Below are 24,276 nucleotides of genomic sequence, written 5' to 3'. Positions count from 1 at the left end.
ATGCAAAAAATTTATTAACATTGATTTTTACATCATATTTCAAATGACACGTTTAACAAATAAATATTCAAGAGGTGAATCTCTATATAAGATCACTGGCATTTAGTTTTTAGAACATAATCAAAATTAGGCTAAGGGTTTGTATATCATAGATACATATTAATCTATGTAATAAAATTTTATGTCTATAGAGTCTTAGGTTTTTAAGTCTATGTAGTTGTGTTTATATTTCCAATACCATGCCCATAGCATTGGGTATGCAAATATTGAGTCCTCGCTCTTGTACTGTTTGGATCTAATAGCCACACATTAAAGATACCATGTGTCTTTTGTTCCTTTGGTCTTGATTTGTCTCACTCAACATGATTCGCTCTAGATTCATCCACTTCCCTGTGAATGCCATTATTTTAACTTGTCTGTTAGCTCTGTAGACTTCCATTATATACATATATATACATATATATACACATATATATGTATGTACCACATTTTCTGTATCCATTCATCTACAGTAGGGCATCTGGGTTGTTTCCACCACCTGGCTATTGTGAATAGTGCAGAGATAAACATGTCTTGGGTTATGATGTTCAGGGTAGATGCCCAGGAGTTCTATGGCGGGATCATAAGGAAGGTCAATTTTCAGTTCTTTAAGAAACCTCCACACTGCTTTCCAGTGTGGCTGAACTAGTTTACAATCCCACTAGCAGTGCAGTAGGGTTCCTTTTTCTCCACAACCCTGCCAGCATCTGTCATTGAGTTCAAAATCTTGGCCATTCTTGTTGGGGTAAGGTGGTATCTTAGGGTTGTTTTTGTTTGCATTTCCTTTATGACCATGGATGATGAACATTTTCTCAGATGCTTTTCTGCCATTTTTAACCTCTTCTTTTGGGTAGTCTCTCTTTAGTTCCCTTGCCCATTTAGTGAATGGTTTGTTGGGTTTGGGGGGGATAAGTTTATTGTGTTCCCTGTAGATGTTGGATATTAAGCATTTGTCAGATGTATTGTTGGTGAATATCTTTTCCCAGTTGGTTGGCTGTCTCTCTACTTTAGTGGCTATGCTTTTATCTGTACAGAAACTTTTTATTTTTAGGTAGTCCCATTTTTCGAGTCTTTCTCCAATATGTTGTGATCCTGGGATTCTGTTCAGGAATCTTTTGCCTGTGCCTATGAGTTCCGGTGTCTCTCCTACTTTATCATGTAGCAGTTTCATGGTTTGCAGTCTGACGTTGAGGTCTTTGATCCACTTTGAGTTAATGCTTGTGCATGGTGAAAGGCCAGAGTCAATTTTTAGTTTTCTGCATGTGCCCGCCCAGTTTTGCCAGCACCAATAATTGAATAGACTGTGTTTGTTCTACTGTATATCTTTGGCTCCTTTGTCAAATACTTCTTGCCTATCAGTATGTGGTTCTATTTCTGGATCTTCTATTCTGTTCCATTGATCTTCTGGCCTATTTTAGTGCCAATACCATGCTTTTTTATTATTATTATGGCTCTATAGTAGAGTTTGAAGTCTGGTATTGTAATACCACCTGCATTATTCTTTTTGCCTAGAATTTTTTTGGCTATTCTAGGTCTTTTCTTGTTCCATATGAACCTTTAGATTGTATCTTCTATTTCAGTAAAGAATGTCTTTGGGGTTTTGATGGGGATTGCATTGAATTTGTGTATCAATTTTGGCAGTATAGCCCTTTTTACTATGTTGGTTCTCCCTAGCCATGAGCATGGGATGTCTTTGCATTTCCTAGTGTCCTCTTTAATTTCTTTCATTAGGCTTTTTATAGTTTTCATTAAATATTTCTTTTACATCTTTGGTTACTTCCTAAATATTTTATTCTTTTGGGGGCTATTGCTAATGAGATCATTTTCTTGATTTGGCCTTCTGTTTGTGTATTGTTGGTGTACAAGAAGGCTACTGTCTTCTGAAGGTTAATTTTATATCTTGCCACTTTTCTAAAATAGTTTATTAATTCTAGAAGTTTGATAGTGGAGATCTTATGAGGTCACTCAAGTAGAGGATCATGTCATCTGTGAATAGAGATAGTTTAATTTCTTCTTTCCCTCTGTGGATCCTTTTGATGTGCTTTTCTTGCCTTATTGCTCTGGCTAAAGCTTCCAACACTATATTGAAGAGAAGTGGAGAGAGTGGGCATCCCTGTCTAGTTCCTGATTTTAAGGTAAATGGTTCCAGTCTTTCACCATTTATTATAATAATGGCTGTAGGTTTGTCATATGTGGCTTTAATTATTTTAAGGAATGTACCTCTTATTCCTAGTTTTTTCTAGTGCTTTCAACATGAATGGACATTGTGTTTTGTCAAATGCCTGCTCCGCTTCCAGAGAAATTATCATATGATTCTTATCCTTAGCTCTATTGATGTGATGTATTGCATTGATTGATTTGCGGATGTTAAACCAGCCTTGCATTTGTGGGTTGAAGCCTACAATTTTTAAATTTGTTTCTGGATTTTGTTGGCTAGTATTTTATAGAGGAGTTTTGTGTCTGTGTTCATTAGAGATAGGTCTGCAGTTTTCTTTTTTTGTTGAGTCTTTCCCTGGTTTGGGGGTGAGAGTAATATTAGCTTCATAAAATGAGTTTTGTATTGCGCCTTCTGTTTCTATTTCTAGAAGAGTTTCAAGAGTATAGGTATTACTTCATCTTTAAATATCTTGTCGAATTTTGTAGTGAAGCAAGCCATCTGGACCTGGTCTCTTTTTGGTTGGCATTTCCCTGATTGCTTCTGCAATTTCATTGTAAGAGATTCATTTGTTCAATTTGTTTACCTCTTCATTGTTCAATGTGGGTAGCTTATATTTATTTAAGAAATCATCCATTTCTACTAGATTTTCTTGTTTCTTTGAATTGAGGCCCTGGTAGTACTTATTCTAATGGACTGTATTTCCTGGATATCGGTTTTGATTGTTCCCCTAGGGTCTCTCATCTTGTTTATTTGAGTCTCCCCTCTCCTTTTTTTTTTTGATTAATGTTACCAGAGGTCTGTCTATTTTGTTGACTCTTTCAAAGAACCAACTTTTTGATTTATTAATTTTGTGTATAGTACATCTTATTTTAATCTCTGATATTTCTGATTTTATTTTTGTTATTTCTGTCCTAGTTGTTTTATAATTAACTTTTTCTTGCTCCTCTAGATGTTTCAGTTTCTTTTTTAGGTTATTTACATGCTCTTCTTCTGTCTTTTTAATATATGTTCCTAGTGAGATAAACTTACCCCTTAGATCTGCCTTTGCCGCATCCCACAAGTTCCTTTGTGATGTCTCTTGATTGCCATTACATTCAAGAAATTTCTACTCTGATCTGATCTGTAACCCACAAGTTATTTAGAAGTGTGTTGTTCAGCTTCCAAGGGTTCGAATGTTTTTTGACTTTTTTTGCATTGTTCAGAACTAGTCTGACTCCACTGTGATCAGATAGAATACATTGGTGTATGTTTAGTTTTTTGAGGAACATCCAACTTACTGTTTCCAGAGTTGGAAACACTTACACTCCTACCAACCAAGAGTTCCCTGTTGTTTCTCACCAGCATGCACTGCTCTTCATTTCCCTATCTCAATCGATTCCTAAACTACCTTAGTCTGTTTCTACTTACTATGTTGATTCTAGTAACTGCAAGCAACATGTTATTTATCAGATGAGAAGGAGTAGGGATTACATCCTTTTTACTCATTGGATGATGATATGGACCAACAGATGCAAATACAGCAGGCTTCAAGCTATTATCTATAATCCTATAGGAGATGTAGGACTCGTAGTTGCAATAGCATGATTTTACAAAAATTTAACTCTTGAGAATTTCAACAAATTCTTTCTTTAAAAATGACGTCAAATCTACCCTTAATAGGATTAATACTTGCTGCCATTGGAAAATCGGCTCTATTTGGATCACATCTTTGACCACCAGCTGCTATAGAAGGGCCAACTCCCGTATCAGCATTATTACACTCAACCACTATAGTTGTAGCAGGAATTTTCTTATTCATTCGATTTTATCCTTTATTATCTGATAACCCTATGATACTATCAACTATTACATGTATTGTAGCAATAATAACCTTATTTACAGCTATCTGTGCACTCACACAAAATGATATTAAAAAAATTATTGCTTTTTCAACCTCCAGTCAACTGGTCCTAATCATAGTAACATTAGGAATTAACCAACCCTATTTAGCATTCTTTCATATTTGTACCCACACCTTTTTTAAAGCAATACTATTTATATGTGCTGGATCTATTATCCATAATATTAATGATGAGCAAGATATTCGCAAAATAGGAGGTATCTCTCAATCAATACCTATTACTTCTTCAGCCATAGTAATCGGCAATCTAGCTCTTACAGGAATACCCTTTCTATCTGGCTTTTACTCTAAGGACCTAATCACTGAATCAATAAATACTTCTTATGTCAACTCATGAGCCCTAACAACAACACTAATTGCTACATCACTGACAGCAGCTTACAGTCCATGATTAATTTACTTTGTCCTATCCAACCCACCACGATCCATAACTATAATATGTATAAACGAAAACAATAAAGAACTCACCCTCCCAATCCAACGTTCGTTATTAGGAAAGATTTTTGCAGGTTTTATCTTATCCAGTTTTATTCAACCAATAAATACACAAAATATGACTATACCTATTACAATTAAATTAACAGCTATATTAGTAACAATTATAGGAGCCATAGTAGCCATAGAACTTAATTAAATGACTCAATATATAAAAATATACCCTAACAACTATAAATTTAATTTATTAGTTTATTTTGCCCTGATTATACATCGATTCCTAACAATAAAAACACTGAAATTTAATAAAAAAATTGTAATTTCATTATTAGACTATATGTGACTTGAAAAAGTGTTACCTAAAAATATTGAATCAAATATTGGTGTCTTCAACAACTTCAAATCTGAAAGGGCTAGATAAATTATATTTTATATCTTTCATATTATCTATAATTATCTTAATAATACTGATTGCCTAGCCCTGCGAGTAATTTCAATAATGATAAAAACTCCTACAAGCAAGGATCAGCCTGAACTAATCATAAATCAATTCCCTAGGCTATATATACTACCTAGCCCGATAGAATCCTCATGGACTACCAAGATCTCTTCACCCTCATAATTTAGTAAATCTAATCCTATAATAGGAGCTGACAACAATTCCAACCCTCCAGCATCTATAAATAGGACAATTAAAATAATCTCTAAAATAAGGCCAGAAAATAATAAAAATCATAATCAGACATTGGAGCCTCAAACCTCAGGGTTTGAGGTTAGAAGCCCTTCTAACTGGGGTAAGGTAGAATCTCAATGGTGTTTGGATTGGCATTTTTTCTTGCCAGTCCCAGGCTTGAGCTTAGGGCATGAGCAGTCTCCTTGGGCTTTTTCAAGGCTAGAACTCTACCACTTTAGCCACATCAGCAGCATTTCTGGCTTTTTCTATATATGCCTTACAAGTTATCAAACCAGGTCTTCATGCACACTAGGAAAGTACTCTACCACTAGGCCAAACTCCTGGTCTGGATTTGCATTTGTTTTATGGTCAGGGATGTTAGCATTTCTTCATGAGTCTATTGGCCATTTTTACTTCTTCTGAGAAATTTCTCTGTATGTCAGGCCATTTATTAATTTGATTATTTTATCTATTTGAAGACTGATTTTTTGAGCTCTGAATATGTCCCGAGTATATATGTATAAATGAAATTTAGCTCATCGATTAGAAAGAATGATATTGTACCATTTGTAGGAAATTGAATAGACTTGGAAAAAAACTACATCAAATGAAGCAAGACAGACCAGATAAACAAATGCTGTATGTCTTTTTTTCATATTTTTTATTGTAATTAATAGAAGGGTTACATTATATTCACCAAATAGAAGGGGCATTAATTCACAAATATTAATACCCTTTCTCATGTCATAGTCCCCATTTCCCTCCTCCCTTCCCCCCGCTGATCTTGATTTCCCCACTTCACTATCCTATTTCAAATAACCAATTAAGCATATATAAAATATATCAGATAACAAGGTGAAATATTGTAACAATATGAGATAGCCAAGGGACAGCAAAAGAGATGAGAGATAACATTGTACATTAAGGACAACAATCACTCATTATATGGCTTTTGTTTCTATATCCTAGAGGTCCTTTCATTTAGCTTCATACTATATGGCCTTATGTATCTAGGTTTTGCTCTATTGCAGATCTCTGCTAGGAGAGTCCAAGGTTTCTACTGATTATGGCAAATGAGGGAAACCATTGAGTCTATGTTCCTTTGAGTCTGGCTTACTTGACTTAATATGACTTTTTTCTAAGTCTTTCCATTTCCTTACAAATGGGGCAATATTGTTCTTTCTGACAGCAGCATAGAATTCCATTGTGTATAAATACCACATCTTGTTGATCCACTCATCGACTGAGGGACATCTAGGTTGGTTCCATATCTTTGCTATGGTAAATAGTGCTGCAATGAACATCGTTGTGCTGGTGGATTTAGTGTGTTCTTGTTTCTGGACGATTAGGTAAATGCCAAGTAGTGGAATTGCTGGGAGCTCCATGTTTAGTCTTTTGAGAAACTGCCATACTGCTTTCCATAGTGGTTTGAATGATTTTTACACTCCCACCAACAGTGTAGTAGTGATCCCTCCTGGGTACATCCTCACCAGCACCTGTTGTTATTGGATTTCTTGTTCCTGGTCATTCTAACTGGAGTGAGGTAGAATCTTAGAGTTGTTTTGATTTGCATTTCTTTTATGACCAAAGATGTCGAGCATTTCTTCATGTGACTATAGACTCTGTTTAAGTCTTTGGCCCATCTTTTAATGGGATGGTTGTTTCTTTGGAGATTAGTTTTGGAGTGATTCAATTTTTTGAGCTGTTGATATATTTTAGATATGAGGCCTTTGTCTGTTGTATGGTTAGTGACGATTTTCTCCCACTCTCTAGGCTTTCTAGTTCATTTACTATCTATGTCTTTTGCCATACAGAAGCTCTGCAGTTTAATGCAGTCCCACTTATCCAGCCTTTCTCTGATTTGTTGTGTTGTATGTCTTTTTTTTTTAATTTGTGGTAGAGAAAATATACCTTTAAATCTATAAGTAAATATATTGGGCAGTATGCAAGTGGTTACAAATGAATTAGCTGAAGTGTAATAAACTCTACAGAAAGCTCAAATAGTATAATCTTAGGAAGTTTAGGTCAAAGCCCAACAAAATGAACAGCCAGAAATGGGTATATTGAAGAGGGAGCTAGAGGGGGCCAAGGAGAGAGAGGTATGTGCATGAAGGGGGAAAGGGAGAAGTTAGTTAAGAATCCATTGTATATATAACAAAATCAAGAACAGTAAGAGAAGGAATGGGTCAAAGATGAGGGGGAGACTATTGATGGATGTGACATTGATCAAGATACACTGTATTCATAAACTTTTTTGTTATATTGTACCTCCTTAGTACAATCACTTAAAGATTATAATTTTAATAAAAACAATAATTTGAATAGTTTGACTAATACAGATTTATTGTATTGACTAATCATAGTTTCCAGAAAGTGAATTCTTTTTCATGTATTTTTTATTATAATTAACAGAAGGGTTACATATACTCACCAGATAGAAGGTGCATTACTTCACAAACATTGATACCCTTTCTCATGTTTTGGTCCCCATTCCCCCCCCCACCCCTGCCCCTCATCTTGTTTTCACCCTTTCCTATCCTATTTCAAAGAACCAAACAAACATATATATATTATATCAGATAACAAGGTGAAATACTGTAACAATATGAGATAACTGAGGGACAGCAAGAGATGAGTAATAACATAGTACACTAAGGACAACAATCACTCATTATATGGCTTTTGTTTCTCTATCCTGGAGGTTCTTTCACTTAGCGTCATCCTATATGGCCTTACATATATGGGTTGAGCCTAAATTCTTATTTTTTTTTTTTGCCAGTCCTCGGGCTTGAACTCAGGGCCTGGGCATGGTCCTTAGACACATTTTGCTCAAGGCTAGCACTCTGCTACTTGAGCCACAATGCCCCCTTCCAGCTTTTTCTGTGTATGTGGTTCTGGGCAATTGAACCCAGAGCTTTGCCCATGCTAGGCAAGCATGATACCACTAGGCCACTCTCCTGAAAGGAGCCTAAATTCTTACTTCATCTATTAATGAAGATATGCAATGCACTATCACCAGAGGCATGCACTTTTAATTCTAGCTACTCAGGTGACTGGGATCTGAAGATTGTGATTTGAAGTCAGCCAAGCAGAAAAGATCCATGAAACACTTATTTCCAATTAACCATAAAAAAGCTGGAAGTGGAGGTGTGGCTCAAAACGATAGAGTGTCCATCTTGAGCAAAAAAGGCCAAAGAGTTCGAGGTCCTGAGTTCAAGCTTCAGTATCAATACAGAAAAATATTAAACAAATGAATGGGAAAATAAAGAACTATGTTAGGGAGATGCATGTGACATGGAGAGTTCTACAATACAGAGTGGCTGAGAGTCCACTTGACTGAGTACTGAGTTGCCTACTTCAGCCCACAATCACAGGAGATGAGAGAGAAAAAAGGAAATGTGAACCTTATTTCCAGGAAAGAATTAAAATTACTTGTTCACATTATGTGGAGTGTGTGAGGGATTCTGGGTCAATGATAGCAAGGTTATAGGTGATAGAATGTTTTTCTTGAGAAGACTTTTAAGATAATAGCAGGCATTATCCTTAACTTTAGTAAGTATGAGGTCAAGAAGAGAAATAGAACTACAAATGGGTAGACAGAATTGGGTGAGTGGTGAATGGGATTCATTGAAGATTAATTTCTAGAATCATATCTGTTGTCTTTTTTTATATGAAGTCTTTGCTCTTTAGGGCAATGAAGAAGAGCTAGAAGGAATATGAGCTCTACATTATGCAGATTAAGTCAGATCTTATTGCTGAGATACTCGGAAGAGAAGGCAAGAAGCTCCACGCGTGACAAGTGTCTGGCAGGACTGAGCTGGGGTTGCATACTTTAGATTCATGGCATGAAGTAGTAAAATTTGATCAGCTGCTAATACTCATGTAGACTTCATTTTTTTGTCCCTTTAGTGTCTTATATTTGGAAAATTACCAATGTCATCTTTAGTAATTGAGCATTTATTTATTATATGATCAATGCTTAACAAGTATCTCATTTGATTCTGCCAGGAACAGTGATATGCTTGTTATTCCATCATATAGAATCTGAGATGAAATAACTTTTTTGTCCTTTATTTACTTTAATCATTTTGTTTAAAATCAACATAAAATAATACAACTGTCAATGGAGTTCTAAGATAAAAATGGAAGAAATCAATACATTTGGGTATATTAATTAGGAATATATTTGGATATGTAGGATGAACATATTTTAAATAAACACCATGTGTATAATTTTGATATTAAAATACTGTGTTGTTAGCCACCATACATTACATTCACTAATATTTCCAAATTATATATATATATACATATATGTACACATATCTTGAAATTTTGGCTTTTTCACTAAAATTCTTTAATTCCTAGGTTGTTTTCTCTGTGCATATGTACATAAGTATGTATGTATGTATGTGTATATGTTTATAAATCTAATAAGAAGAGTTGGGAAGAAGAAAATCCAATTATAGATATTACCCTATTGGCTTTCTCTCTCTCCTTTCCTCCCTCTCTCTCTCTATACATATATATATATATATATATATGAATGTTACTATATAATATATAGTATAAGATATAGTAGAATTTTATATTAATCCATCAGTAAGAAAAATATATCATTTACTCATAAGGCCATATAGGATGAGGCCAAATTAATGAACCTCAAGGACATGGAAACAAGAGCTTAACTATGAGTGACTCTTGTTCTTAATATAGTATTGTTTTTTTCTCTTCTCTTGTGCTGCCCTTCGGTTAATCTAATATTGTTGCACTATCTGACTTTGTTACCTGGTATATAATGTGTATGTATGTATGTATGCATATATATATGCTTATTTGAAATAGAAGGGGAAAAGATTAGGGGAGGGGGGAGGGAAATGGGTACAAAAACCTGAGAAGGGGTATCAATGTGTAAGAAATAATGCACCTTCTATCTGGTGAATATAACTGTAACCCCTCTATACATTAAAATAAAATTTAAAAAAGAAATTACAAGCAAAAAAAGGATAATATATCATTTGTGAGTGAAGTGAACCTCGGAGAGTAGAGACAAAGGATACATGTTTTCTCTCATGTGTTGAAGTTGGATCCCAAATATAAACATTTATCAAAACACATAAAGGGGAAAATGCATATATACACAATCATATACACATGATCAAATTAAGTTAAGTATGGCATATGCAGTGGTGGTTTTCCATGACTAACCTGCTTTGCACAATGAATAGTTTCATAAACTTAATAGAAGGAGGCTGAACTATATCTTGCCTAAGGGAGGAAGAGAGGGTTCGCAGAGTGGAGTAGACAAATGATGATAGGAGTGGTGCTGAATACAGCCATACAGTCTATAAATACACATGAAAATGGGATCGTGTAACTTGAGGGTAAAGTCTTGATATGGGGGGATAATGAAAGGGGTAACACTGATCAAGATGCGCTGTACGCAAATTGACATGTTGAGTTGAAACCTCTTTGTATAAAGACAAGGAAAATGATTGACACTTTACAAAGCTCAAATGATTATTTTCACTAATGTCGAGTTTTTAGCACTCTTTGCCTCCTGACCAGCAGGAAGGGCAAAGAGAACACGTCCTGACTAAGAGGAGACCGAGAAAGGTTAGGGCCAGCTGCCGCCTTCACCCAGCCCTCCCTCTCCAGAGGGAAGACACAGATGCTCCAGGGAGACTGTCATGGCAGCAACTCATTTAATGGGAAAATACCAGGGGCTAAAGTAAGAAGCAGGAGTCTATCAGCATAAAAGTAGTCAGGACAGGGGGAGGTAGGTGCGGTCAGAGAAAGGCTGGATAAGTGGGACTGCATTAAACTGGGATCTTTTGTATGGCAAAGGACATAGCTAGTAAATTAATTAGGAAGCCTACAGAGTGGGAGAAGTTCCCTACCAACCAAACAATGGACAAAGGCCTCATATCTAAAATATATCAACAGCTCAAAAAATTGAATCACTCCAAAACTAATCTTCAAAGTAACAACCATCCCATTAAAAATGGGCCAAAGACTTAAAGAGAGTCTTCCTTGAAGAAGAAACAAAAATGGCCTATAGACACATGAAGAAATGCTCAACATCTCTGGTCATAAAAGAAATGCAAATCAAAACAACTCTAAGATTCCACCTCACTCCAGTTAGAATGGCCAGGATCAGGAAAACTAATAACAACAGATGTTGGAGGGGATGTGGCCAGGAGAGATCACTACTAAACTGTTGGTGGGAGTGCAAACTCATTCAACCACTATGGAAAGCAGTATGGCAGTTCCTCAAAAGGCTAAACATAGAGCTCTCCTATGATCCAGCAATTTCACTCCTTGGCATTTACCCAATCATCCAGAAACAAGGACATACTAAATCCACTAGCACAACAATGTTCATTGCAGTAGTATTTACCACAGCAAAGATATGGAACCAACCTAGATGTCCCTCAGTTGATGAATGGATCAACAAGATGTGGTATTTATATACAATGGAATTCTATGCTGCTGTCAGAAAGAATGACATCACCCCATTTGTTAGGAAATGGAAAGACTTAGAAAAGATCATATTAAGTGAAGTAAGCCAGACTCAAAGGAACTTAGGTTCAATGGTTTCCCTCATTTGTCATCATCAGTAGAAACCTTGGGCTCTACTAGCAGAGATTTGCAATAGAGCAAAACCTTGATACCTAATGCCATATAGTATGATGCTAATTGAAAGGACCTCTTGGATATAGAAACAAAAGCCATCTAATGAATGATTGTTGTCCTTAAGGTACTATGTTATCTCTCAGCTCTTTTGCTGTCCCTTGGTTATCTCATATTGTTAGAGTATCTCAATTTGTTACCTGATATATCGAATATATTTGTATTTGGTTATTTGAAATTGGATAGGGAATGGGGGAAAATAAGATAGGGGAGTGAGGAGGAGGGTAATGGGGACCAAGACATGTGAAAGGATATCAATGTATGTGAATTAATGCTCCTTGTATCTGGCAAATATCATGTAGTCCTTTTATTAATTACAATAAAAATATCAAAAAAATAAATAAAATTTATTTGTGAACCTCTCAAAAAAAAAAAAAGCTGGAAGTGGTGCTGAGGCTCAAGTGGTACAGCTCTAGCCTTGAGAAGGTCCAAGAATAGTGCTCAGACCGTGAGCTCAAGCCTAGGACTGGCAAAAAAATAAATAAATAAATAAATAAACCATGCTCATGAAAACCAAACAACTTCCAACTCAAATTCATGGTATTAACTCATTTAGGAGGGCAAAGCTCTCATGCCCTAATAATCATTTCTTAAAGTTGCCACTTTAATAATTTTAGTGACAATTAGATTTGTAGTAGAGTTTTGGAAGGGCAGTCCAATCACAGCAGTGTTCTAAGAAAAATGAATGAAGTCAAGTCTCTTCTTTGTGAATTTTGTAACCAGGTCAAGTTCTACTCCATTAACTGTAGAAAGGACCATATTCTTAGCAAATGAAAGTCTTGTGCATTAATTAATTCCAGAAACTCTACTTATTCCACACATATTCAGTGGATGTTCGCCTGTATCCTTTGTTTTCGAGCATTGGGCAAGACATTTGGCATCATCTCTTGGGGGCAATACATGGCACATCTCCATGTACATACATATATACTCATTTATATTTTGTTCATTTTGTTATGTCATAGTCATCAGGTTTCATGGATATTGCAGAATGAAAAGAAGAGGGTAAATACTTGGAGAAGTTAATTTCAGTAGAGAAATATCCTTGAAAAGTCTCATAGTATGACTAGGCCTTCTTAAAGAAATTTCATGGGCTTGGCAAGAGAGAATCTCTGCTTCATGAAGTCTAAAAAAGTCATCAGAGAGGTGAATGCCTTTGAGTAAATTAAATAGGAATTTACCAAATAGATTGAGGGCAAGAAAGCACACTAAAGACAATAGCAGAGACAAAGGAAAGGAAGCCTGCATGAACTTGCCATGTTTAAAGAGATAAAGAAGTCTGTAAAGAGGTTAAGTGGTTTTTTATAGTGAGCAGTTACATCTGGAGAGACTGGCAAAGTCTGCTGGGCTAGATTTGAAGGAACATGTCTGCAAAGGTAATGATTATAAACTTTCTCTTACTTAAAGATTTCATTGGTGCCCTATTAGTCAGAGAATAGTGAAATGATAGCATTTGCATGTCAAAGAGATAACTTGCTGATCCAGTGTGATGTGCTAAGGAAGAGGCATTATATCAGTAGGAGATAATTGAATTGGGATATTTCTGATAATGAACACAAATGTGAACTGCAGTGTTTACAGCAATGAAAAGTAGATGGTGAGTTATAAAAAAAAGCTTCTAATACTTTAGTTTATAGAATATGGTTATCACACAGGATGAGGGAGAATGATGGATCTTCTCTGAAATACCAGACACGTCAGTAGACATACTAAATTGTAACACCCTTTGCAGAGCCTTTTGAAGTACTGAAAAATAAAATTAAAGTTATAAAAAGAACTTAGTGAACTCAAGTACAAAGGGAAAGAAGGCAAAGCAGGTAGCCCGAAAAGAGAGGGCAGCCTAATTCTTCCTCTGTCATCGTGAATGCTGATTGCCCTTGATCTTCAAGGTCATAAATGAGAATTTTTGAACAAGAAAACAAAACACAATAATCAACCAATATAAACCACATGGTCACCCTTTCCTGGTAGGTAATGCTAGGTGAATAGTTGCAGTGACAGATAAACAAAGACTATTATTGTCTATTTCTAGACCCTTTTCCTAATATGGAGAGTCCTCATAATATTCTTGTATGAATACCGACAATAACAAAGCAGAGTGGAAGAAATATATATATATATGTATATATATACCAATTTAATAGGCCTACATATTCAATTAAAATGCCTATATATTCAGTATGTACAACAGTTATTAATTATCTCTCCAACAAAACAACAAAATAAGAACTTCCTACCATTAATTAAAAGTTAACTCCTAGACTTTCATATTAGATGTATGAAAGGAAAGTATACAAGTTCTTTTTGTTTGTTTGGGTTTTTTTTGTGCTAGTACTGGCTCTTGAACTAGAACTTGGACACTGTCCCTTAGTATTTTTGCTCATGGCTACCACTCTGCCACTTGAGCCACAGCTCAAATTCTGGATTTTTGCTGGTTAATTTGAGATAAGAGTCTCATATACTTTTCTGGCCATGCTGGTTTCCTAAGAGGGTAGGATTACAGGCGTGAGCCTTTGGCATCCAGTGTAAATTTTGTTTAAAGCATTCTTCCTATCAAGCTCTGTCATTAAACTAGAAAAGTTAAATAAAATCAATAATATCAGTATTACTTGAAAATAAAATAGTGAGCAGAAAACTACAGCGTTCCCAAGTATTCCAGTTTTTTTTTTTTACTATGACCATTTTTCATTGGTGTGGCATATTTGTTAAGACATATGAACCAATGTTGACTCACTATTACTAACTAAAGGCTACATTCACATTAGCCTTTGTCTTTTTCTTTCTTTATGTGTTGACAGAGCACACAAAGACAGCCATCCTTCATGACAGAATTACACACCATAGTTTCACTCTTCTGAAAAATCTGCTCGTGTTCACCTAACTCATCCTGCCTATACTTCAGCTTCTGGAAACAACCCTTTTACAGGCTCCCTTTTCAAAATATCTTCACTTGGTATCAAGTAATAGAAAGTCTTTTTCAGACTGATTTCTATCATTTGGCAACTATGGTTTGGGAGTCCACAATACTTTCATGGATTGACTGATGGGTGTAATTTTATTAAATGATATTATATATGTGCATATATATATATCCTGTATATGGAAATCAAGTTTATTTTAAAAAATCCATTCACTTATTGAAGGAAATCTTGATTGCTCCCAATCTTTGCATGCTGTAAATAAATAAAATTACTATAAACACCATAAACATTTTTTGTACAGATTTTTGTGTGGGCATTCCTTCTCAGCCCCTTTCAGTAAATACCAAGGAACGTGATTTCTGCTTAATAAGAATATGTTTAGGGCCGGGAGTTTGGCCTAGTGGTTAAAGTGCTTGCCTAGCATGCATGACGACCCGGGTTTGATTCCTTGGTACCACATACATAGAAAAAAGCCAGAAGTGGTGCTGAGGCTCAAGTGGTAGAGCTCTAGCCTTGAGAAAGTCCAAGGACAGTGCTGAGGCCCTGAGCTCAAGCCCAGGACTGGCAAAAAAAAAAAAGAATATGTTTAGCTTTATAAAAGAAACATACTGCTAAAGTCTTTTCCAAAAGCACTATGTTCTTTTGCATGTCTATCAACTATGACTGAGATTGTATGTAGGCCCTCATTGCCAGACATCTTGCATGACTTGAGTACAGCTTTTGTTCAGTGGTACAATAATGATTTTCTTTCCATTTTAGGGAATTGGGGAATCTAATTTCAGCTGGTGACTACTATTCTTTCCTTTTTATAAAGAATTCTGCTATTCTTTCACTTTTATAACAAATAGAGTATTTAAGCCAAGCCCAGTATCTCACGCCCATAATCCTAGCTATTCAGGAAGATGAGATACGGGGACAGTAGTTCAAAGCCAACCCAGGCATGAAAGTCCATGAGACTCTTGTCTCTAATTAACCACAAGAAAACCAGAAGTGGTGCTAAAGCTCAAATGGTAGAACAATAGCTTTGAGTTGAAGAGGTAAGGGACAACACCCAGGCCCAGAGTTCAAGCTTCATGTTTGACAAAAAAATTTAAAATAATTTAATTGAAACATGTTTTCTATGATGCATTATGTATTTGGGGTGGAATCTGGAGCACATATTGTCTGGAGTTGTGAAGTGCAGCATTGCATGGATAAATGACAATGTGTTTATGCGTGCATTCACTTGTTGCCAGACAATAGAAATTATCCCAATGTTGGTCTAAATATAAAATCATAGAAATATTTTCACACAAATTAATCCCTTGGATTAATAAATACCTGGGAATAGAAAGACTAGACTGAATAGCACCTTTGTGTTCAACTACATAAACTAGGTAAATAAACTGCAAACCTTTTTTTCTGAAATGGTTTTCATCTATTTTATAGGAGAGATTTAATGCCTCCACATCCTTTTGAATATTGAGCATGATTAGCGTTTTGATCGGTGCAATTCTAGCGGGTGTGTACCTATAATTTATATTTCTCGATTGCTAACCATGTTGAATATCTTGTATTTTTGGTCAAAAACGTGTTTACATCACTTGATATTTTTCAATTTTCTTCTTTTGTTTTAATTAGTGACCATCATAAGAAAAACTTGGGTGGGGAGTATTATTGATTTGGTCAAAGTGATGATATTACACTTGTGTATCTGTACTAATGTATGTCCAAAAATCATGAAATTATGCACTTAAGTATTTACAGTGAATCAACTATTCCTCCATTGGAAAGATAGTTCCTATTAATATTTGGTGTTTTATGTATTTCTAAGAAACAAAGAAATATAGTCAATTGAAATAACTTTCTAAATAAATTTTGAATGGCAAATTTTAGGAACTTTTAGGTTGAGATATTAGTCTACTAGGCTTATTATCTAAGATAATTTTAGGTTTGTAACTCTTAAATGAATAAAAATTTGTTATTAATCAAAAAGTGTTCAATAAATAGAAAAGTCAAATACTTGTAAAAATTAAGTTTGTAAATGCAATCTTAAAGGTCTTAGGCTATTTAAGAGAAAATATTTCTGAGATTTTTATTTGTTTATTTTAAAGTGTTTTATGAGTGGAAAAACAAAATTTTCAAACTAAATTTAATTAAAGGAATTTCTCAACATTTTAATGCCTTAGATTTTTATTTGACAAGTAACAGTATCGTTTGTTGTTTTAATGTAAATACAAGTATTCGGTTATAATATATAAGTGTTTAATTTTGTGTCTCTTAAGATACATTAAATAAAAAACCAACAACACTTCATCTGCCAATGCAAAGGGAAAAAGGCATGGACAACCTATGGAGGCATAGGCTGCTTTTTCCTGCAGAACATACTGCATCTCCAGAATAAGGGCATTGTGGAGAAGTTTCTGTGCTTCTACTATACCCACTATGGTAGCTTGGAGATACATTTTGCAGTCCTCATCTACAGCACTCCTAGTCTGCTCCAGATCCTGTAGTGTGTCATTCGGCATTAAGATAGTAATTTTAAATTTTGTTCTCTTCCTGCTGAAGTTCACATGTAGCGAAAATGGAGATTCTGCATGGATGTCTTCCTTTTATGAATCATGGTGAATCGTTTTCACACCCCTTAATGATATGATTGTGTTGGTCAGTCCTCTTTCATTCATCTGTGCACTGTCTTGAAGCTCTTTATAGCTGGCAGTTTCACTAGTTAAAGGCTAGAATGTTCATTCAGTGCGTTGTACCCATGGCCACATATGGTTTGCCCAAATAGTTCATTTTCACTTCACCTGAACAGATATAATGCAAATGCATTAGTTCTACTGAAATGCTGGCTATGAAATTATTCAAATAGCTGTATTTTTTTCTAATTCCTGAGGAATTGCAAATGTAGATGATGGAGCTTGAGTTAGAGACTAAGTGCCAGTCTGTAGCATATATCCCCAAATCTATATTCCCTTGGTTTTAGATAAAGTTATTGGACTTTATTGTTGAGATTGGCACCGATACTCTGTATTCATTTGATGTAGCTTTCTGGTGAACTCATAACCACAGGATTGCCATGGCTTCATCAGAATCCATAGATATTGATAACCCATGAATTAAAATGTTTTCCCAACATCTTTGCATAGGACTTCTGGAATACATCTTTATCATCAACATATTTGAAAACAGTAATATTTGTGAGTTTGTCTTCTCCTTTATTCTTAGTCATCTCTTCCATTGACTTCTTAAACAAATTGTCACAGTACTTAGCCAGCAGTCTTGGTGCCTTGCTCACTGAATTGGACAATCTGAAATTTACAACTGGTGTAAGGGCCTTATCCAATGCACTCAGGTAAAGCTAGTCACCATTAAATAATTAAAAAAATAAAATTAAATAATAAAATTACCATGTACTTCTCAAACTTGCTTCACAATTAGTGTTGGCAAATTTTCCCAAGACCAACATCAAGGATATGATTTTGTAGCTCCTGACTCATGAGGCAGAGGGCACATTGCAGAATAAGATCTATATATTTGTCAAGTCATTTGTTTTTCTCTTGGTATTATGACAGGATGCATGTAAGAATGGTCTCCTACCATTTGTTGTTAATATTTATGGATCAGTTTAGCATAAGAGCTTCTTCATCTTTCAATTTACAACCTTTTCCACATACTCTGAGTAATTTTATTCTTAGAACTCAGTTGCAGCTTCTTGTTGCTGTTTCAATCAGAAAGGGAGATTTCCTGATAAAACTTTGAGGGAAATTTTTGTCTTCTATTGTTTAGCATGAATAAAGACACTAGTCAATCCACGGGTTACTTTCTGGTTTGTGTCTTCTCCAGGAGCCTCATTCAGATAAGGATGGTCTTAAGGATTTCAAGGATCAGTTTCCTCCACATATCCAGTGCTGGCTCTCCTATTTCTGTAAGTGTTCTGTTCATTTCTACTCCAGCATAGCCAGCATAGCTTCAGCCACCTTACTTTTTTAATTTAATCAAGTGGATGTTGAGACAGAAGCAATCCACAGAGTGTGCTCCTTTCCTGTATTCTTCCAAATACCTTTGATACATGGCAAGTACTTTTTCTTCACATTCCAAAACTCTTGTGCAAATGCTGAAAGCCACTTTCCGAAATATACGCACACACGCACATACACGCGCGTGCGCGTGCACACACACACACACACACACACACACACACATAGTTACTTCTGTGAAAAGTCTTTCTCCAAGCAGTTCATGATAGTCCATGCATGAAGCATAGATATCTGAGAAGTGGTGTTTCCATGTAGATGTTTTGATGCACTCCAACAAGACAACAGCTTTGATTGTAGTTCAGTACTTGTTCCATGTTTCATTGAAATCTATCACTCTTGGTTTCCAAGACATTTGGGGTGACTGAAAGCCAAGGCCATCTCCCTGGCCTGCTGCCTCCCCTGGCCGAAATGTTTCAATATCTACTGCTTGGGATAATTGTAATCTAGAAGTAAATTTCAAAGCTCAAAGCTCAAGGTAGTTTTTTTAAATTATTATTTTGTTGTTGGGGTGATATAGAGAGGGGTTACTGTTACATTCATCTAGTGGGTACATTACTTCTTTTTTTATTTCTTTTGTGGTTTATGGGGCTTCAACTCAGCCTGGGCTCTGTCCCTGAGCTCTTCAGCTCAAGGCTATCACTCTACCCTTTGAGCCAAGCCCCACTTCCCATTTTCTAGGGATTAATTGGAGATAAGATTCTCTTGTTCTTTTTCTCCTGGGCTGGCTTCGAACCTTGATCCTCAGATCTCAGTTTCCTGAATAGCTAGGAGTATAGATGTGAGCCATCGACCCCAGCCGGTACATTGTTTTCCCTTCCCATGTTTAGGTCTTTATTTTTTTGATCGGGATATTGTATAGAGGGGTTACAGTTATATTCGTCAGATAGTAGGTGCATTACTTCTCACACATTGATACCCCCTCTCATGTTTTTGTCCCCGTTTCCCTACCCCCACCCCTCCCAATCATTTTTCTTTCCCCCCCTTCCCTTCCCTTCCCTATTTCAAATAAACAAATAAATGTATATACAATATGCCAGGTAGGTAGTTTTGAAGAAAGATTTGATGACAAAAATCAGAACTTGTGGTGTTGGAGCAGGAAACCTAGAGAGCCAACAAAACCCAGGGTAGATAGTTCTTTTCACTGGTCATCACACAGGTACTTTCAAATATTCTTCATAGAGACAGTAAACAATTATAGAATCACTCTAAAATCTTTACTTAATGGAGATAAAATTAAAGATGTTCATAGTCTGTAATCCACCGGGCTTAATTCACTGGGTGTGGTTGTGTGGGTGGGTAAAAACAATCTTTAAAACAACATTATCCTTATACAAAGCACAAACTTGACTCAGACACAAATTCACAATTCTTCCCAATTGTATAGGGAAGAATACCTTTCTTCTCTCACTGACACAGTGATCTTTCTCCATTTCCTCCAATGCCATGACGTCTCCTTCGCCAAGTCCCAAGTCTTGGCTTCTCTTAGCAAACAGGGAACTTGATTGGTAGTATCAGAGGTGTGTGGATTATAGGTGTGTGTAAACAGCAGCCTGGATCTTCACTGTTCTAGGGAATCTGAATAAATCACGTGTCATCACTGTTTTAATTTTTGAACGCACTTTATGGTCTAGGACAAAAACATTGCAGATCTGGATACTCACTCCGTGGGCTGTTAAAATTAAGGGGCTGGGGATGCTTTGGGACAAATGTTTCCTGAGCCTGATGCAGAAAATATAACAACTTGGATGAGGTCTCTGTTTAATTAACATTTGGACATACTCTAGTTGGCAGAGAACAAAATAGGCTGGAGATGGGTGGTTTCAGTGGAAATGAGAAAGATAGGACGAATACACACTGTGACTTTGAATTACCCATTTTTTTCTGAAAAAAATGATTTTTTGATAGTTTGTTTTGCCCTTTCTTTTAAATTGGAAAAAAATTAAGAAGGTCTTGTTTTACTAAGCACTCTTTACTTGCAGGCCACTTAGATGCAGCTCTTCTATCACTGATATTGAGTAAGTTCCCTAATGGATGTCTCCATCTTTCCTGGTGTGATACCTGAGGGTTATTTTCAGTCAATTGTTGCTTCTGTTGTTCTTTTGGTTAGTTCTAAACTGGTTTCTGCATTTTTTTTCTCAGCCATTGAAATGAAAGAGTTTAGGGAAACAGCCTCCCTTCAAACATGGCTTTAAACAGACTTCACCCTTGGTAGAAGGTTAACCTGGTAAATTGGTTGCAAGTTTTTAGTGGGGATTTTTTTTAATACTTGAACACAGACCTTATATGTTCTATTTTGTAAAAATACAAAAACACCCCCCCTAAAAGAAACAGTATTATATATTTCTAAGCTAAATGAGAGATAAATTATAGATGCACTTTTTAAGAGCCATGAAAAGGCCTCTAAATATGCATTTGTAATTTTCTAAGATCTATGGATCTCAGATATTGACTAACACAATAATAAAAGCATAAAGAAATACCAGATTGTCGGGGCCGGGAGTTTGGCCTAGTGGTTAAAGTGCTTGCCTAGCATGCATGAAGACCCGGGTTCGATTCCTCGGTACCACATACATAGAAAAAAGCCGGAAGTGGTGCTGAGGCTCAAGTAGTAGAGCTCTAGCCTTGAGAAAGTCCAAGGACAGTGCTCAGGCCCTGAGCTTAAGCCCAGGACTGGCAAAAAAAAAAAAAAGAAATACCAGATTGTGCCCATTCAAAAATGAAGTACCTTGTGAGATAGCTTAAGAATTGAGTTTGAATTAGAACTTTAGAACTTTACTAATTTAGCAATTGTAGATAATAAGAGCCTTTTTGTCAGTGGGTACGGGTATGTGTGCGTGTGTGTGTATGTATGTGTGCATGTGTGTGTACATGTGTGAATGCATGTATGTGAGTGTGTGTGTGGTGCTAGAGACTGAGTCCATAATTTCTTGTGTAGTAATCAGGCATTTTAGCACCAAGCTACATGCCCAGCCCACAATTGTTTAAATTTAATTTAAAGATGAGATTGACAGATTAGAAGGAATGCATGATTTATTAAGCTAGCTGCTTATTATATTATCACATTAGTGATTCAATATTATTTTATGTCTTTTGCTTTTAGACTAAGCAATTTCTTTGATTATTTAGATGTAAGATCTGTTTCAGAAAGAAATTCTCTGAAATAATTTCCCGTGCCCTTCTGCCCTTGTATATTAGAATGGATGAATATCAAGAAGACAGTGATATCAATACTGAAGCTAGAAAGACAAGTAGTAGAATATTGGAAAGGGGAAAAAGAAAATAGAGTTTAAGACAAAGGCAATTACTCTAGAATCCAGGTGAGAATTAAAGAAGCAACTAAGAAAAAATTAATTCAAAGACAGAACATGGGACCTATTTAAAAGGCAAAGAGAAGAGTAAGAAAGGAGAAACTGGAGAAAAAAGATTGGAAGAGGATAAAGGGAAGAGGAGTGGACAGAAAAGGAACAGGAGAAATGAGAAGCTGCCATAGAGTGGAAACGGTGAGTCAGTCAAATCTAGAAGGGAATCCATAGGTGAGAGAAAAATCTCAGCAAGAATTAGTGAGAACTAGTCTGTGTGAAAGGAAGTATACTCATTACCTGACTTATATAACTGTAATTCTTCTGTACATCACCTTTAATATAAGAATAAATTACAGTAAAAAATAGAACTAAAAAGAAGAAACTCACAAAGAGGAGAGTGGAGAAAATGAAGTTAAGAACAGATTATTGTAAATGTGTATTAACTATATTATCAGATTGATCCTGGTGGCTTTTTTAAAAAACCTATCTTTAAAAAAAAAACAAAAAAAGCAAAAAACAAACAAACAAAAATCCTCTCCCTCCCACACAGCTTTGTTACATTTTTCTTCTCTCCTCACTTTCCTCAGCCTTAAATTTGATACCAAGTATAGAGCAGAAAATGTGGGAGGAAGATATTAATTATTGTGTCCTCATGACTGCCTCTGAGTTGGTAGACGTGTTCTACTTTTTTATTTATTTTTGTGCCTATTCCTGTCTGGACTGGCTTCAAACCAAGATCTTTAGATCTCAGCCTCCGGTGTAGTAAGGGTTACAGGCATGAGCTACTGGTGCCCAGCTAGACGAGTTCTGGTGCCAGATGGGATTGTTGACAGTGGCCTTGCCATGGAAGATATTTCTGGGCTCCACAGGCCACATACAAGGATCCAAAAAGGGTGTTTCGTCCTCCAGTGGGCAAGGTGTGGACAACTAATTACCAACCTTGATGTTGAATCAGAAATAGATCATTTTTTCTCTCTTAAGATCCTGGCTATTTCATTTGTTTCTTTTTGTCTCTCCCTCTCTGTCTTTCTCTCTTTCTCTTCCTTCCCCACTTCCCACCCTTTCTCTCCCCATCTTCTTTTCCCTTCCTCTCATCATTAAGTTCCTTTCTGGTTTGACAGTGATCTCCCACTTCTCTGTATTCATTCAATACAAAGAAGTTACACTTTATTTCTTTGAAGGAAAAGTGCCCTGGAGATTTCCTAACTGTAGACTTCCATCTTACTTATTGGTAATATTGAGCTTTTGCTAGCTGTTATATACATGAGTAAATAAGAGTAAGACATGTGCAGCGCTAGTGGCTCATGCCTGTAAACCTAGCTACTCAAGAGGCTGAGGATGAGGAGGTAAGTTTGAAGCCAGCCTGGGCAGTCAAATCTCAGAGATTCTTAGCTCTAGTTAATCAGCAAAATGTTGGAACTGGAGCTGTGCCTGAAAAGGCAGACTGTTAACTTTTGAACAAGGAAAGCCTATGCTAGTTATAAGACTTGAAATGCAGCTCCAGGTGTGGTGATAAAGAGCAAAGAACTAGATAAGGTTCCTGAACTCACATAAGCTCTGATGATGTATGCACGTGATATATTTGGAGTACTGCATATTCTGTTTACAATATTACCTATATCATTATTAAGGGATATAGTACATTTTAGTTTGAAATTCAAGAAAGCATTTGATTTTTAAATTAGAGGTCATAAACTACAGGTTAAAAATATTCTCTCAGGGCTGGAAATGTGGCCTAGTGGTAGATGCTTGACTAAGCATACATGAAGCCCTGCGTTCGATTCCTCAGTACACATACACTGAAAGAGGTGCTATGGCTCAAGTGGTAGAGTGCTAGCCTTGAGAAAGCCCAAGGACAGTGCTCAGGCCCCGAGTTCAAACTCCAGAATTGGCAAAAACTTCTCCCAAAAAATGTACTCTTGAGTATGTTATCAGGGAAAGATTGTATTGAATGATTAGTGATTTAAAAATATTCCCCAGGTTTTATGATCTGTGATTCTAAAAAGAACCTCTGTGAGCTTTCCTCTAGCAAGGTAAGGTTGGTCCCTATTGATTAAAAAGTAGCAGTTCAAAATTATTCAATAAGCACTGTATATACAGCACTGTAATAAGAAGTTAACATAATTGTTTTCTTAA

At 36.0% G+C, this 24,276-nt stretch overlaps 2 pseudogenes; both read right to left on the bottom strand.

Moving 5' to 3' along the window:
- Positions 1-17,023: 17,023 nt before the first annotated feature.
- LOC150063920 (cullin-2 pseudogene) lies at positions 17,024-18,174 on the bottom strand (annotated as a pseudogene).
- A 153-nt stretch (positions 18,175-18,327) lies between these two features.
- LOC150063919 (cullin-2 pseudogene) lies at positions 18,328-19,190 on the bottom strand (annotated as a pseudogene).
- Positions 19,191-24,276: the final 5,086 nt, after the last annotated feature.

This window comes from Megascapheus bottae, chromosome 4 (genome assembly GCF_031878675.1).
Source record: "Megascapheus bottae isolate mThoBot1 chromosome 4, mThoBot2.hap1, whole genome shotgun sequence".
In the NCBI taxonomy this organism is placed as follows: domain Eukaryota; kingdom Metazoa; phylum Chordata; class Mammalia; order Rodentia; family Geomyidae; genus Megascapheus; species Megascapheus bottae.
This window is presented reverse-complemented; position numbering and strand designations above follow the sequence as displayed.